This window comes from Molothrus aeneus, chromosome 6, assembly GCF_037042795.1.
Source record: "Molothrus aeneus isolate 106 chromosome 6, BPBGC_Maene_1.0, whole genome shotgun sequence".
Lineage (NCBI taxonomy): Eukaryota > Metazoa > Chordata > Aves > Passeriformes > Icteridae > Molothrus > Molothrus aeneus.
The window spans coordinates 39,907,668-39,924,818 of NC_089651.1; positions in this window are offsets into that span (position 1 = coordinate 39,907,668).

Below are 17,151 nucleotides of genomic sequence, written 5' to 3' on the forward strand. Positions count from 1 at the left end.
TGCATATCTCTGCATCTCATGGGCTGTGGGGGCTGCATTCCCTTTCCAAGCAATGGGGAGAAATAAGTTATTCTAGAGAGATCTCCTCATCCTGAACCAGACATCTAAATCTGGTTAGATAAATCTCACTCTAGGTTTCTTCAAACTGCATTTATGCTGAAATCAAGGTCTAATCAGCACTTACCTTGTGTAGTGATGCTCTGCACGAGTCTGACTGTGCTGTCAGGCAGACAGCTGTCCTTGCCCAGTGCACAGCATCTTAAATAACAGCTGCTTGGCCAGGTCCACCTCCATGCAGCTCAGCTCCAGCCCTCACTCACCTCATCCCTACCAACTGATGGGGACCCCCAGACCACTCAGACCAGCTCCTCCACTGTCCTCTCTCTGATAAAGGCTACAGATGGATATGGCATAGAACAATGGAGAAGTCCACAGCAGAAAGACAGGATATATTTGCTCCAGCATCAAAAAACTGTGAGTTAGACCTAACTGGAGGCTCTCAGAAGAAGACTTACTATCCTTTTTAAAACATACACTCATTTTTAAAAATCTGGATCTTTCTGCCAGCCATATAAATTTCAATGCTTTTTAATATTGCTGAACTCTCTAATCAGATGCTTTCCTGAGGTGCTGGCCAATGTCTGTAAAGGTATTTCCTTAGAATCAGTTTCAGATTTTGATAACTGCAATCCTGTCACAGAACCTATCCTCCAGTTGTACCTGATGGGAACATGGTTGATTTCACTCTCAAGAAAGGTGTCTGCCTAAGCTGCGAGGAGACAGCAACGGAGGGAAATAGATGAGGAAAAGTACCAGATTAGCTACCAGGAAAGGCTTGAGTATCAGTGTGTCTAAGGGCAGCTCTTGCAAATGATTCCCAGCTAAGACAAGCTGTGACTTCAGTGGTATTTTTAAAAGAAAAATTCTGAACTGAATTCTTAATGTAACCATCCAGAGAGACTTTCACATGTCAAAAGTAATGTGAAAAAATATTCAGGAATTAAAAAAGTAAATGCTCTTGTGTAGGCTTTGCACATGATAGCCAGAAGCTTTTATTGTGTAGGAAGCCTGAAGTCTTTTTATTATTCTATGACAGTGATGATTAAATGTTGAAACATTTTGTTACTGGAGGCTGTGTTTCTTCAAGGCCTAATTTTAATTATTTTTTAACTTTTCAGACATTTAGCATTTTTATCTGTCTGTTCTTAGATCTTTCCTTCTTATACATAGAGAGCAAGTGCAAGAACACTGGGGAGGAAATACCAAGGCAATAGAGAGTTGGAATTTCTAATTTGAAACACACAACTATGTAGCTATGGAGCCATGATTTCTGAATTATATTATCCTCATATCACCTGGTAAGAATAAAAAAGGACATCTATGCACAGCAATGATATCTATTTCAAAGATATCTTCATGCTAGATTTAATGGAGAGTATCAAGCTACGTTCCCCACTGAAGAGAATGCTTAATGAATTCTTCCAGACTCACATATTTTTTTCAACTCAGAACCACCTTGCTGATTATTTGAAGATTAGCATGAAGAACATTCCTTCCTGCAACTCATCAGAATGGCCAGCACCTAGCAAAAGCCATGATGAATATGAGCTCTTGTATATCAACAGCAGCACAGCTGAATGCTGCTCAAGTCACCAGTTCTTGGGAGGAGGCTTGGCAGCAAAGGCATCAGTTAGATGCGATGTTTATTGGATGTCTTCCACCAGCTGCACTGCGTGGTGGCTTGACTGTTGGATTATAAATATTTCCCCTTGTGAAAAAGGGAAGTTGGCTGGATGAACACTGATTCAGCAGGACATATTCATAGCCTCGACAGAGATTGGTGTGTAAGAAAGCAGGAATGGGAAGCATTGAATTAGGCCTGGGAAGTCCCCTCTCTCCACAGGCACATGAGCAGAGCACTTATCTCTGGAAGCTAGTCAGCATGGCACGTGGGCAATAGGAATATTAATAACTCCTCTAAAGCAAGATTTCTGGGGGCAGGATGGCTCACCCAAACCACAGCCTCCATGGCCACTTGGTGCAGATGGGCAACTTCTGCATTGAGAAGTTCCTTCTGCAAAGGCAAAGTGAGCTGCTGGGCTGGGAGGGGGGGCAGGAGGCACCCCAAAACCCAGGGAAAAGGTACTTTGGAGATAGTGCTTTGCTCACTGCTGAACAAGGCACTGAGTCACTCCTAAGCACTGTATCCAAGGCCGGTGGGCCATGAGAGCCTTGCCAGCGTGGCTGTCTCAGTGAGCACCAAAGACCTGGCTGGCCACTGCAATGTCTGATACAGAGAGTATCAGGTGACAGGCCCTTTGGAGAGCTGCACAAGGAGTGCATTCTAGCTGGAGGGAATGGAAAAACACACAGTGAAGATGGATAGGATGTGTAATCACAGGTTCTCATCCATGCTGCAGCATGGCTATGAAGACTGATGAGGATCAATTGGTAAGAGCAAAGTGGAAATTTCCTTTGCCCCGCAGAAGCCTTCCCCAGAGGTGTCAGAGTGCTGGGATAGCTCTGGAGTTTGCCTCAGTGCTGGCTTTGTGCAAGTGGCTCTGACTCACCAGGGCAATTCTGGACCAGGGGGTTTTCCAGGAGGCAGGGGCTGAAATCCCCAGGGATGTTGGTCTAGACAGAGTGCTCTTCCCTTTGACCTCATTGAGGGCCTCAGCTTCCTCTTCATGCAAGTAACACCAGCTGCCAGGACAGGTTATTTTGAGCTACAGAACAGTTATGAAAGAGGAATATGCTGAGAGTTTGAGGAAAAAGATGCTCCTGTTATAAGTATCCTTTTCAAACCACAGTTGTGCCAGGATACTCATCGCTGCTGCTCACAGGAAACAATTTTTATTCCTGACATCTAAAGAGACTTAAACAGCCTGAGAATGGCGCTTTGCCTGACACTGGGCGAGAGCTGTAGAATGATCTCCATTTCCCCCAGGATAATCAGAGGGAAATCCCAGTCATTAAGTCTTCTGTCAAGTGTTGACGTAAGAGGGATTGCAAATGAATCCTGCTTCCCATTCATCTCATCCCAGCAGAGATCCCGCTAGTAAAACCCGTCCTCCAACAGCCTCGGGGAAATCCCAGTCCACATCACAATGCTCTCCTGCCTTTTCCTGCAGCAAATACACCCTGATATTTCATGTGCATGTGTTACATCTTCCAATCCTCAGAGCTGATTTGTAAGAGAAGGCACAGGCAAGGTGCGAGTGCAGTGGAAGCACAAAAGATTTACAATATTCTGGGCCATGGAGATGTGTGACCCTCTCTCCACTTTCCCAGCAGCTGGTCCCTGGCTGCCTCACCTGCCTTTGGTGTCTCAAAACTCTTCAGCAACAGCCAGCCTGGCCTGAGCAGGGCTGACTTGTGGCTTGTGGGGAAAGGACAGGTTTTATGGCCCCTTCTGGCCTGTCCCATCCTTTCCACTTCTGTATACTCCGCTCTCTCAGAGGCTTTCTGCTACAAATACGCAATTTCAGTGGAGTCAAAGACCTGGCAACCTGGGCAGCCAGAAGATGGATGCCCCCTGCCTAGTGGCAGGAAGCACCAGGAGCTCTGCCTGCACGTGGGGTGGGCAGTACTGGGCAGGACCCACTGGGATTAGCATCACAGGGGCGTGAGGCTGCACTGAGTTGTGCATTGAGGAGTTTGTGGCTGGGGGAGTCACCCACACCTTGGTACCAACCCAGGAAAGCTGGATTTTGCTGTACAGCCCTTTGATTGCCAAACACACTTTCTGAACTGCCTCACTGATTACACAACACCAGTCTGTGCCACTCCAGGCATTCCATACCCCATTGCATTGTCATGGGCCAAAGGAGAAAAAGATAACAGAAGACATGAGGGACACACCAGGTGTTCTGCACTGTATGGTTGACATTTGGATTGCAGCAAGGCAATTCCTCAGAAACCAGTGAGATAACAGTCATCAGTGGACACTCAGCAAACAATTTCCCCAAGGATACACAAGCAACTTCCAGCTGGCCTTGCTAGGCTGAGGGCAGGACTGAGTGAGCAGGGACATCACCATGTGACACGGATATTCCTCCTCTTATCCAGCCAGTTCATTCCTGTTGAGCTTTCACCTCCAGGAACTCATGGAGAAGATGAACAGACTTCATTTGTTCTGAATGGTTTGGGGTTTGGGTTTTTTTGAGCCCAGCATGAGGAATGAGGAACTGCTCCTGTGGCTGCCCCACTCACCTCTTGCTATGCTGCTATATATATATATATATATATATATACACACATATATATATATATATATATATATATCAGTGATTCCTGTCTCCGGGATCTGTCTGGGATCCGAGCCATCTCTCCAAAAGGAGATGTATTCAGCACTGTCATATGACAGAGGTAGAGGGAGAAGGTGGCAGAGGTCCAGGGGACGCAGCATATATTACCTTCACAAGCAGGCACATGCCCCTCAAGGTAGGAGAACAGTTTTTGTCTTTTGTTGTTGTTGTTTTTCCATAAATAATGAAAAACACAGCCATTTTCTCCAGGGCTTTTCTCATCTTTAGTGTATGACATTGCATTAACTTGCTCCCCTTCACAAGTCTTCAACATGTCAGTTAAATGAGGATGGAGAATATTAGCCCCAGAATTCAGGATGGGACACCAAAGCCCCTATACAGACACACAGACATCAGGTAAAGTTGTGCCCAAAGTCACAGACACGAGCAATGTCGCAGAATAACAGATTACCACATTCCTGGCTCCTCTCCTCTGTTCAGACTGGTAAACCAGGCAAAAAATATCAAAGCCAATACATCCAAAAGAGAAGTTAGACACCTTCATCTGTGTGTGCTTTGGACAATGATACTATTACTTTTACCTAGTAATCAGGAGCTTTGAGCAACTGAGATTTCTCATGTCAGCAGGGAAAGTCTCAGACCTAATCTATGTGTCTGTGCAGGAGTGTGAGTGACTGTTTTCCAGCTTCTTTCTAGGCTTTTCTCCTGGCTTTATTTCCCTGTTCTTTTTTCTTTCTTAAAAGGGTCTGAGTCTCCACACAGTGTTTTCAGAGTCAGCTTTTCACCTCCTTTCAGTACTACACAGCCTGTGGCTCTACCAGGTTGCAAAGTCAGCAGACAAGGGGACCTGGCCGGCTCTGCAGGTCACCTCCCAGGGGACAGCAGCAGCTCCACGTTCCAGCCCACAGAAACAAGTTTGCTAGAAAGCTCTGGCAGAAGTACTATTCCAGTACTCGTCTGCTCGGGAGTTTGGCCTCAGACATGGTGAATACAGAGCCTCCAGAGAAGCCCTGCTCCGCCCACGGTGGTGTCCACGCTGGAAAAGCGAGGGTCAGCGCAGCGCTGAAGCCCAGCTTGCGTGTGAGCGCTCAGCCTGCGTTCCCCAAAGGCAGCGATGAGGCATGGAGCCGTCCCCGTGAGCCTTCGGCAGCCGTGCTCCCCCCTGCCGCCTCCTCTTCCACACATCTATCCCCTGCGGCCACACACCAGCCTTGCTGACAGATCTTACTTGAAAGCTCTGGCAGGCTGTGCCACTAATGGCAGAGCCCTGAGCCGGCTCCCTCCGTCTCCCTGGAGTCCCTGCGCAGACGTAGGTGCACGTCACGGCCTGCTCTAATTTTATCCGTGTTTGATGGAAGAGGCGAACTGAGCAGCAGGGAGGCAGCTATTTTGGTTTTCTCTGTGGCGGTGGGTTATATAAAGCATCTTGCCGTGACCCGCGTCGCTTGGGAGCTGCTTTGCTTTCAAACCCGAGGCTCGGAGGCTCGCTGCCGGCAGCCGAGACCTCCGTGCGGCAGCTGCGTGGGCCAGGTGTGCCGAGCGTGTGCCGTGTGTGAGTGCGTACGGAGACGGAGAGAGAGGCAACGAGATTCAGGGGCGACCATCTATAGGGAGAGCCTGGCTCTCCTCCTTGCCGTGCGGTGTGGCATACACCCAGGGCTTTCACCGTTCCAGCGCCAGCCCATCATACGTGCTCCCCCGGCAGCGCAGCGGGCACAAGCGGCTGCGGGATGCCTGCGGTGGGCAAGCTCCGGCCGCCGCCGCAGAGCACTGCCGCTCTCATCTCACCCGGGCAAGAGGAGCGGCTCCATTAGGTGGCAGCAGCTGCAGCAGCCACAGCAGGAGGAAGCTGCTCTCCCGGTGGAACCTGTGCGGGTGTGCAGGAGGCCCACGGGGCCACAGAGGTGCCTGGCACAGCCGGCAAGCACTGGCCCTGGGTGCTGGGCAGTTTGCTACCATGGGATGCAGGAGATGTGGGCAGCTCTTGCCCTAGCTCCCTGTGGGTCCTGGTACTCGGGGATACCTCTGTCTGACTCTGGCCGAGCCGCTGTGGCACCCCAGGGGCCGCTCCCGGGGCTGCCCTCCGGCACGTAAGGCACTACGTGGTGAGCAGCCGCTGGATGCTGCCCCTTGCTAGCTGAGCTGAGCGCAGCGCCCAGCCTCGGCGCGATGGCCATTTCCCAACCGCGGGGAGCGGAGGCATTACGCAGGGCTGCTCGCCCGTGTGGGCTGTGGCTCCTCCACGCCTGGCCCTCGCGGGTGGTGCATTCGTCAGAGATGCTCCGGTGCTTGGTCCCAGGCTAGCGAGGCAGGGCAGCGAGCTTTGGGCTTGCCGGCTTGGGAATTTTTGGCAAGAGGCGGCATGACCAGGACTCCTTTCTGCGTCTGACATTGGAAGAGTCTGCCAACATCTGGGCAAGGTGCTAGAGCCCACTGCCCGGAGGGAGTTTTGGGGAATGTCTCTTGCTTTTGTTTCTTGTACAAGCAAGCAAATTTAATAGCACAAGCTAAAGTAATTAGGACGCGTCACGATGTTGATTGGCACATCCCTGCTTCTCCAGTCTCTGGGTGCTGCTTACCCTGTGCTCAGCTCTCCGGCTGACTCATGTCAAAGCCGCCTTCTCCCTAATGACCAGGGGTCAGGCTAGGACCCAGCCTGCTCCGTGGCTCTCCTCGCTCCCACGCAGTTCCCGCTGGGCCTCCCGCCGTGGCACCGGCAGGACGCACCCACTTCCTAAAGAGTCACCTCCTGGGAACACCGCCGAGCCTCTGCGGTGGCCACGGCATCCGACTCCCTCCCCCTCCGGGCATGTGCCTGCCTGAATGCCCATACCTTCTGTCTGGCTGCTCCCGAGGAACTGCTGGGCGAGGGATAACCCGCAGGACAAGGGGGCTGTGGTCCATGCGCAACCACCACCCACCCGCCCAATCTGCAACTGGCTGGGGTGGGAGAACTACATCCTTGGGGTGTTCCCAACAGGACCCATATCTGTCTTGCTCATGCATCCCCCACTGGCGCCAGGAGCCCCAGCCCCCTCAGCACACCACCGCATCCCCTTTGCTGGCATGATCCCCGGGGAAAGCGGCGGGCGCAAAAGGCATGCCGGAGGAGGGCCGGGTGTGCGTGCAGGAGCGTGCATATGTGCACGTCAGGGAGAAGGAAGCGGGGTTGTGAGCGCTGGAGGCGTTGTGAGCGCCAGGCACAGGCTGACAGGCAAAGGCTGCCGCTCCCGTAGGAAGATAAACTGTTTCACAACAGTCACGATCGCAGTGAGTAGTTCACTCCAGAGTGCTCCTTCTTGCTAGGGAGGGAGAGGATAATCAGAGCCGAGAGGAGGAGTGTAGGATGCGGGGGAGCATCCCAAAGATTATGCGAGTGTGTGTGGAGGGAGAGTATTTGTGTGGAGAGAGCAGCAGCTCTGTAAGCCCCTACACACGGGGTGCGGACACAGGAGAGGAGTAATGCTATTGCACAGTAATGCAGTAATGCAGCCCCCTCAACACTGATGTGGAATGCTGCCCGGGGGCAGAGGTCACTAAACCTGCCAAAACTGGCACCAGAGCAAACAAGAAAGGCACGAAGAAACTAAAATACTTCAGGGAGTGAAAATATTACAGCCTTGGAATATACTGAAATGGGAGAGCAGCCAACTAGCCTCCTATCAGTTCTGCAGAGAAGTGCAAATATATTCAAATATTGTGTGAAAGGACAAGTCCTCCTGCAGGAGCTCAGATCCATCTCTCCTTTCCTAGTGCAGCAATTCAGTAAAGATGTCTCTGAGTCCCAGGCTTGGACTCAGAGACTCTGCTAACTGGAGCCCTGTTAGCTTGAAGTTGCCTCTGTGGCCATGCTTACCCTTTTTTGGTGCTGAGACTGTTTGAAGTGGTGTAAGCAATACCAATTCCACAGAGCTCACTCAGATCCTCCCTGTTGTGCCAGCACAACACTATACACAACTGCCTGGCAAACCAGATCCAGGAGCTGTTCTGGCAGAGGAGCCATCATCTTTTGTCTTTCTGGGGTTAGTTGTCTTCCAGCACAGCTCACTGCAAGGCTCCTGAGCAGCACCGGGCACCCCGGCTTTGCTCAGAAGGTGCTGGCTGTGCCTCCCAGATTTGAATCAGCTGATATGGAGGGAGTGGGGTGGCTGCCAGCACCACACCCTGTGTCGTGCCAGCACAGGTGAGTGCCCATGCACCCAAGTTGCAGCTCTGCAGCAATGCACACCAAGCTGTCGTGGGCTGGCTTTTCCCACTCCTCCTGGCATGGGACCATGGGAGCCTTCTCCATGCACTGGCTGACTCTTGACTCTGCTCTCAATCACCACACCATGATAAAATGGCAGAGGACAGATTGACAAAAGACAGCAAAGAATTTTCTCTTGGGCTAACAAAAGAGGGCAACTTACCACCCCACAGCTGAGAACTGGACCTGGCAAGGAATGGGAATGAGGTCCCCCAGTGGTGAAGGTACCCTGACAGTTCAGCCCACGGCAAGCCTGAGCAGCAAGCGGCCTGAGCTGACCTTCAACCTGCTGAAATAAAGTGTTCTGTTTCCATCCAGGTCAGCTCTCTGAACTGGCTTGCCATATGTCTACATGCTCCTATGTCTAGTGCAAAGAAATGAAACATGTGACTTGAGCAGAAGAGGACTAGGAGCACCCAGGGCTACATTGCCCACCAACCTTCCATCTCTGGTGTCCAGCTGCTTGCTCCTGTCCCACAGCATCATTCAGCTGGGCCTGTGTGACACAGGACAGGAGAGATTTGGGATGGAGCAGCAGAAGCAGGGTTGGGTAGATGCACTTCTGGATGTTGAACTCTGTCCTCTGCCCTGCCGGTCCTTCCCTGTCCTCTGCCCCACTGCTCCCTCCCTTTCTGCAGGTGAGGCCCCATAGCAGACAGGGTGGCAACCCAGTAGCAGCCCTGGCTGGCAGGATAGGGCACACTGAAAATAGCCAGTTGATTGAGATGAGGCATGAGCAAATGAGGAGGACACTGGGCTAATTGGTGTCTGTGACTCCCTGCAGCCCAGGAGCTGCGAGCGCCTGTGCAAGCAGCACCACTGCGTGTGCCCTGGGATGGGGCCAGAGGGCTGACAGCCTGTTTTGGGACAAGGGGAGCAGCAAGAATAATTGGTGTGATTAGTGGCATCTCTCCTTTCTCGTGCCAACGTCAAACACGGAGGAGAAGCCCTCACGCCATAGGCACCAGCTGCCTGGATGCATCAGACGCATCCCCCCTGTGTGTCAGTGGCAGGCACTGCCCGCGGCAAAGGCTGTGGGAGGCTACATGTCCTGGTGGGACATCCCTCCAGCCCTGGCGACTGGTGACTTTGGACATGCTCTGCATTGCGGCCCCGAACCCCAGGCGTGATCCCTGCCTTTGACCACCTACCTACACTTTCCCACACGGCCAGCGGTCTCCGGGAGCAGGTGACCGGCTACCCCCGGAATGCGGAATGCTGCCGTGACCGTGCGGATAGCCTTTTCTCACGCCCGCTGATTACCTTCCCAAACACCGGCACTTCAGGCTTGCCCTTGAGAAGCAAACACTAATTTCAGCCGCGCCCTTTCCTGCCCCGGGGCTGCAGGGCGAGGGTATCCTCAGCGTACGCCGTGTTCCCCACCGAGGGGTGTGGGACAGGAACCAGCCCTCGTAAAATCGCTCGGATTGAACCTGCTGCCCTCAGCCTGCCAAACTAAACCGAGCTGATGTAAAGCCAAGAGCAATGACAAGAGCCTGGCTGCTGGCGAGGGTTGGGCAAGCAGCTGGTTTCCAGTTTGCTGGCCTCAGCAGATGGCGGCGGCGGGAACAGTCGCTGGGAGTTCCCACCCCGCAGGCACCCGGCTCAGCGGCCGAGGCCGGGGCGGACCCGAGGTTCCCTCCTCTCCCGTCTGCCAGCAGCTCCTGCGCAACCCTCAGTGCAAAGACAGCTTTTGGGATTTCAAGGAGCCACCCAGCCGGCCCTGGCACGGGGAAACCGGGGATGCCGGTGGGTGGGTCCCTCCGCCAGCCGCTCTCTCCATGGGGTATTTCACCTAGCAGGGCTCTGGCCGCCACACATTGTGAGGAGGGAAGCTGATGTCAGAGAGAAAGACGCCCAAAGGAACACTCAAAGGTCGGCTGCCGGGGAGGAAACAATGTACGCGGAACAGGGGTCTTTGGAGCAGCGCCTGCTGCCCCGGAATGCAAGGAGAGCATTTGGTCTGTCTGGCCTCTGCTGGGCACCCCCGCTGCTGGTGACAAGAGTGTGGATGGCACTGGGCAGTCTGCTGGGCAACTTTGGCAGAGCAGGCTTTTCGGAGGATGCTGCTGGCAAAGGATGCTGAGGGATCAGGCCACTCTTTAAGAGATGGACCAGAAAACACTGCAACATCTGTGATTCACTTCTTAGTTTCTTTCCACTTATTTCAAGGCTAGATTTCTCAGGTTTGCTGGACATTCACTTTACATCCACACTCCACTCAGCAAGCTGGATGATGGGCACAGCAGACCTGTTCACATGTGTTGGGGGTGCTCAGCCAGTACCTGCAGCAGGGCAGGAGCTCATGTGCACTTCTTTCAGAGCAGTGCCTGCACAATGGCCTCTGTGGCCTGTCTGTCCATCCATCCGATTCTCCCAGCTCCGGGCTCTTCCTGCAGCTGGGCTGTTCGCACTGCCGGCCAGGGCAGAGGGCTGCACCGCTGTTCCCAGTTAAAAATAAGCCCACCTTCTCAGCGGCATTATTTTTAATCTCGGGCCCATCTCCCTGCTCAGGTTACCAGCCCGCGCCCTCCCGGCGCACGGAGGAAGGGCGCCCAGCCGCCCGTGGGGCTGCCGGCTGGAGGGACCTCTGCTAACCCACAGCCCACACCGCTGCCTCCTGCCCTGGGGGGAACCCTGGCCTGCGGGGCTGCCCAGACCCGGCCGGGCCGAGGTGCCCCGCCGTCAGCCGCGTGGGCAGGAGCCGGCGGGGGGGCCGGGGGCCGCCGCAGGCCCCGCCCGGCCGGGCCACCGCCTCCCAAACAAACAACAGCCGCTCCCGCTGCCGTGGCGACCGCGCCCCGCCCGCCGCCCGGCCCCGCCCCTCCCGCGCGGCTGACGCGCGCTCCGGCGGGGGGGGTGGGAGGGGGAGGCGATGACGTCGCCATTCCGTTTCCACGGGAACCACGCGCCGACGTCACGGGTTTGTGTGTTGTCAACGTCCCGCCGTCTCCCGGGCAACGTCAGGCGCCGGGCCCGGCCCCGGCAACAGCGCCGCGATTGGCCAGGGGGCCGCGGGGCGGGGCCCGCGCGCGCAGCGACCGCCCCCTCGCCGGGCCGCGCCTGGGACCGGGCCGCGCCTGGGGTGGGCCCGGGACCGGGGGGCCCAGCGGCCGCAGAAGGGACTGCTGGGGCTCAAGCCCGGGTGGAAGTCAAGCACCACGGCCCCTCGCTCAGCTCCCCTCTCTCCCTGCCATCCTAGTGAAATGGGGAGGAGGCAAGCTTGTAGGTTGAGATAAGAACAGTATAATAATGGAAAACAAAGTTACATGCAATAATAATGGCAAATAATGGTAGTAAAAGGGAAAGGAGCTAAAACCAAACAAATGATGCACAATATAAATGCTCACCACCCGCTGGCCAGTGCCAGACCCCAGCACATCACTGTTTTGTGTCTCTCTGGGGTTGCCAGGTTGGCACCACTGCTTTTTACAATATTTTACTGTTTTTTCTGGATTCTGCACTTGTCTGGGGATAAGGTACAGACACATTTTGTGTGTCCACTGCCCTGTGCACTTGCTCATACAATCCCACGCCCACTGCTGCCATTCTGAACCTGCAGGCTGTCAGGGTGGGGAGATCTGGAAGCCTGGCTGGGATGTTGACTTCAGCAAGCACCCCAAAACTCCAGTGTCTAGTCCAGGTGGGCCTGGCAGCCTGGAGGAGTCCTGCACAGCTGTGCCCCATGGCAGGAGGGAGACACTGGGCCCTGTGGGGGTGGTGTGGGATGGGTGGGGCCAAGTGCATGGTGCCCCATTTCAGCCGCAAGAGACCAAACTCACAGCTCCATACTCCAGTTCCTCTCCAGCACCATGCCATCTCCAGCTCCCTGGGAAATTCTGGGTTTGCTTGGAGAAGGCAGGAGGGAACCCATGACTAGAGGAACCAGGGATAGAGACCCCTCCAGGCTACCTTACTGGGGCTCTGCTGAAGCACAGGGTGCCTTTCTGTCCAGGCTGGCGCCTGCCCACATCCACACTGGCACTCAGTGCCCAGGGAGGCCAGCACCGTCCAGTGGTGTCTCACATGGGTGAGAGGTGCCAGATTTGCAGCCTGCTGAGCTCTACTGAGATCCTAAAGCAAACAGTGACAAAGCAAGTTAACCTGACCCCACTGGCTTGGCAGTTGTGCCCCTGGCAGGAAAGTACAGAGGACAGGTTCTCCATGTGCAATCACCAAGTGAAACAGTCCCAAACTGGACTGCTGTATCTCTTCTGTGGAAGGTCCTTGAGTTTCCAGGCCTAGACTCTCTGGCATGTTTATTGTCTACATGTTTAACATGTGACCTTGACAGGGAAGAAAATGGAGAGTCTGGTATGGGCCTGGATGATGGCAAGAGCTTTTCTCAGCTCGGGACGAGCTGGGAGCTGCTAGCAGTGAGCACAAGAGACTCTCCTCCAGACCCTGCTCACTGTGCAGAGCTGGAGCAGAGCACACAGATGATCTGTCAATGTCCTACTCCCAGGTCTCTCTGCACAGGCATATGCTTAACTCTGGCTGTGCAGATACTTAGGAATGAGTTAATACAAAAGATGTTTCCTCTTCCAGTAGCTATCCCTTGCCAAACCAAATTGCTTGGCAGATCTGGATGCATGGGGAGGATCAAAGCCTCGGGGCTGGGCTGGCAGTGCTCTGCACTGTTTACATGTTTACGTATTCATGGCACTGTTAACCCCAGACGATTTAATAATACTGAATTTTGTATTTGTTACATTTCTTAAATACCATCTAAGGAACCTCAGCTTCCTGGGGTATTCCCAATGTTTGTTCCTAGGGCAGAGACGGCCAACTCACTGCGTAGCCATGGCCATGCCTTATTATTTATTCTCTTTCTCCATTCCTGGGGTCTCCATTCCTGCAGTAGCAGCATCTTAGCACTGAGCTGACTGCTCCCTTTAGCTCTGCCTTGAGTGCAGCCTCCCTGTCCAGCCAAAGGCATGGCTCAGTTGGAGAAGGGTGCAAACACCTTGCTTTCAAGTCTTGCCATTTCCTTTCAGCAGCAGCAACTGAATGTGACTTGCTGGTGGGCCAGGGCAGGCTGAGTCTCTGTGAGTCCCTTGACAGCCCCATGACTACAAGAGTTGAGGACTCAAAAAGGGAGACCTTACTCGTGTTCATGACTGTCCTCCTGGGCAGCCAGCCCACCTGGCATGCTGGTGTCTGACACTGAATGGCACAGGGAAAGGTGATCTGGGGACTATGTCCAGTGAAGCAGGGTTGTTTCTCCAGGCAGTGACAAAGGCTCAGTGTGTCTTTCTTCCTCCCAGACTATCCTTTGCGATCCTTTGTCTATCCTGAGTTGCCTTGAGCCTTTTTTCCCCAGAGCCTTCCCCAGTCACAACAACTAGAAGGTTTCTTTCTGTCCTGTGCAAAACAATCTTCAACATCCTGTCCCTTCACTTCAGCTGCTTTGTTCTCCATCTGTAACAAAATCTCCTTAGCTAAGCACAGTGGCATTTTCCTCCTTCTTCTCAGCACTTCCTCCTTTGCTACCTTTGACCCATTTTACTCAAGAGCCACTACACCAATAGAGGAGCAGGACCCCTGTACCCAGCCCCAGCCCTTTTACCCAGCACAAGCATCAGTATTGCCCAACCACACAGGAAAGAGATAGCTTGTGCAAGGTGACCATTCAGCTCCTACCTCCAGGAAGCCCAAGCTTTCACTTGATTGTGTGGGTTTTTATTGCAGGCATCTTGTAGGGTTCCATCAAGGAAATAAGTCACAGCTGTGCTTGCCTTGTTTGGATCTTGTCTGATAATCAGAAAAGTTCTGCATCATCCTGTCTGTCACTGGCCTTGAACATACTGCCTTTCACTGAGTATGTTTTCCTCTCCTCCCCTCCCAGCTGATCAGTGCCTAGGAACTATACCTGTGAGCATGCATAATGCCCTGGGATGAGCCTGTGGTGCTGGAGCTGGTAAGAGGCCAGCTTGGCCATGGCACACACGGTACATTGGTGGTGGCAGCAAGAAGGAGTTTTGGAGTTTTATCAGGAGAACTTTGTGCTTAAATTACTCAGGGTTATGAACCCTGGCTCGTGGGGTGACGGCTGCCAGCCTGGCCTTGGGCAAGAGGGCGCAGAGGAAATGCTGCGATGGGCGAAGCTCTTTCACACCTGCTGGCTGTGAGCAGTGCATGGGTTCCTCAGCGTGGGCAGCAAGGTCCAGCTGTGCCTGGTGAGTTTGTATCCACCATGGCGCAGGCAAAGAGCAGTGACAATGAGTGGGATGGCACAACAGCATCATTCACAGTAATTGGCGGCCCATGGCATGCGGCTGTGCGACCACGAGATGCCGGGATGTCTCTGCTCGTGGTGTTTATTCTTTAGGATGTCCCTGTCACACACCCAGCTGCTGTGATTATTAATTACTATTTATACTTTGCTTTGGGTATGCACTGTACCTTTAAGACCAGCAGAGGTGGGAACCCTGCCCTCCTGGAGGCTCCCAGGCTGGGTGGGAGGGTGACAGCTGCAGTGAGTCTTGGGGGGAGTTCAGGACACTTGGATAACATACTATGAGCCCTTCCTCCACCCTTTGCTCCCCAGCCACATCAACAGAGGGGCCAAGCTCCCACCACTGGGTTTTCAACCCCCTTTTGTGCTTTTCCATCCTGTTTTCTTCTAAGTCCTGCAGCCTCTGCCTGGCTTTAAAAGCCTCTCTGGGGCCAAGGGGAAGGATGGGATTCTTTGTGCTGGGAGTGAATGCATTGTGGGACACCAGGAGCAGTGGGTATGCAGGTGTGTGTGGGGAGAATTTCACAAATGCCTCTGGATCTTGCCCATAAAATCTGTACTGCAACAGGTGCTCAGGTTATTGATCATCTGTCAGTATAGGCAGGATGCTTTGCCAGGCAGTGATGACTTCTCAGTGCAGGGAGCTATTAATGGTGTCACAGCAGTGCCCCATGCATGCTAGTTCTGCTGCTGAACTCTGGCTGTCTGGTCTCCTTCCCAATGACCCCAACAGTCCCTGGTTAGCTGGAAGCAGATGCCCATCATGCTGTGTGTCTAGAGAGGGAATATGGAGCCATGCTGCAGTCAGTGCTGCTGACAGAGAGTAGGTTGAGGCAGTCATGTGACTGCCAAAGGGCCATGTTGCTGGCATGAACTTTCCCCTGGTGCATGGCCAAATTTAGGCACAGCCATCTCTTGCCCCTGAAGTGGGTTTTGGCTGTGCAGTTGCACTGGCCCACACACCCCAGGTGCTTTTCTGTGGTGGTTTTGCAAGGCCAACCTGAGTTGTAAACATAGATGAAGGAGGGCTGTGAAAGTAGGGCCAAGTTCCAGTGTTGCACTCTGAGGTTTAGGATCTCACTGTTCTGTTGTAAGCCTCAGAGCTGCAAGCTTTCCCATCTCCCTGCTTGATAGGAGGAAAAGTGGAGGCCAGTAAAGTGGAGGGGTTCTGTTGGTATGCAGGACAAGATCCTCACTGGATGGATGCTGTCCTTCTGCCCTGCCGGCACCATTGTGATGCCCAAGAAGGGCAGTGGGAATGGCCTCTTCTGTCTGGCCAGGCGTCTGGGAAAAGCCATCTCCCTGCTGGTGACAGTCAGCAGCCACCTCCTCCTCACCAGCACGGGACCCAGAGGTTCAGTGGGCTTGTCTAAAGCAAGGGAATAGTCCCTGGAAGGGTGTGTCCCTGCAGATGAGGCCCCGTCAAGCACCACCAGAGCCTGGCAAAACCCTGCTGGCCCTGGTTGTACAGGTTTAATAATGTTGTAGTGTTCACTGAACTCATGGTCCACTCCACAGATCGCACTAATTTATGAGGGTCTAGTGCCTCTTCCCATTCCCAGCTGGCAGGGGAGGTGAGGAACCTCCATCAGCCTGGCATGCTGGTGAGGGCAACCCTCTCACCCAGGCAGGAGGGTTCATGCTCTGACTCTGTTTTGTCGCTGTGGTACCGCCTGCTTCCTTTTTTTGTTCTCACACATACTGTGGTAAAACGTGTGCACCCTGTGTTTGGAGCAAACAACAAACCCACGTCATGTGTTTTCGCTTTCTCTGTTTCGTTGCCTTCACGTGTTAGAGCTGTGCGGCGTCCGTGCACTTTCCGTTTGGTACAAACAGATCATGCTTGGTCACCAGTGGAGATGGCAACAGGTGGTTTGCATGGGCACCACAAAAATATTGTGGGCTTTGGTGAGGTGGATTCCCCCCCTGATTTCCAGACACTTCTTTTGGGGAAGGTATTTTGGGTAGAGGAACCCTGGGGCAGTTTCTAGAGAGAAGGGATAAACTGTGTTTTTCTGAAATATGCCTGGCAAATGTCTGAGACTGGAAACTGTGTCAGAGGCTCTTGCCCATGCTGGGCACCGATGTGTCGATCTAGGCCCTGTGGCTGCAGAGGTTTGGCCTTTTGCTCACTGCTGGCAGGGATGGCAGGGTCGTGGCTTTGCTAATTTGCTGGCAATGCCTCCTCTGGGCATTGCTGAAGGTCTCCTCACCTGCAGCCTGGGGCTGCCAAAGAGACCATGCTTGCCCCACTGTTTCAGTAACTGGCATGAGGGGAGTGCTGGCTGGGGCAAAGAACCGGTGGCAACACAGGAACCTGGGCTGACAGATGCCTGCCCCGGGATGGACTGGCCCATGGGCCAGCACTGAGCTGCTGAGAGCAGCACGGGCCCCCACAG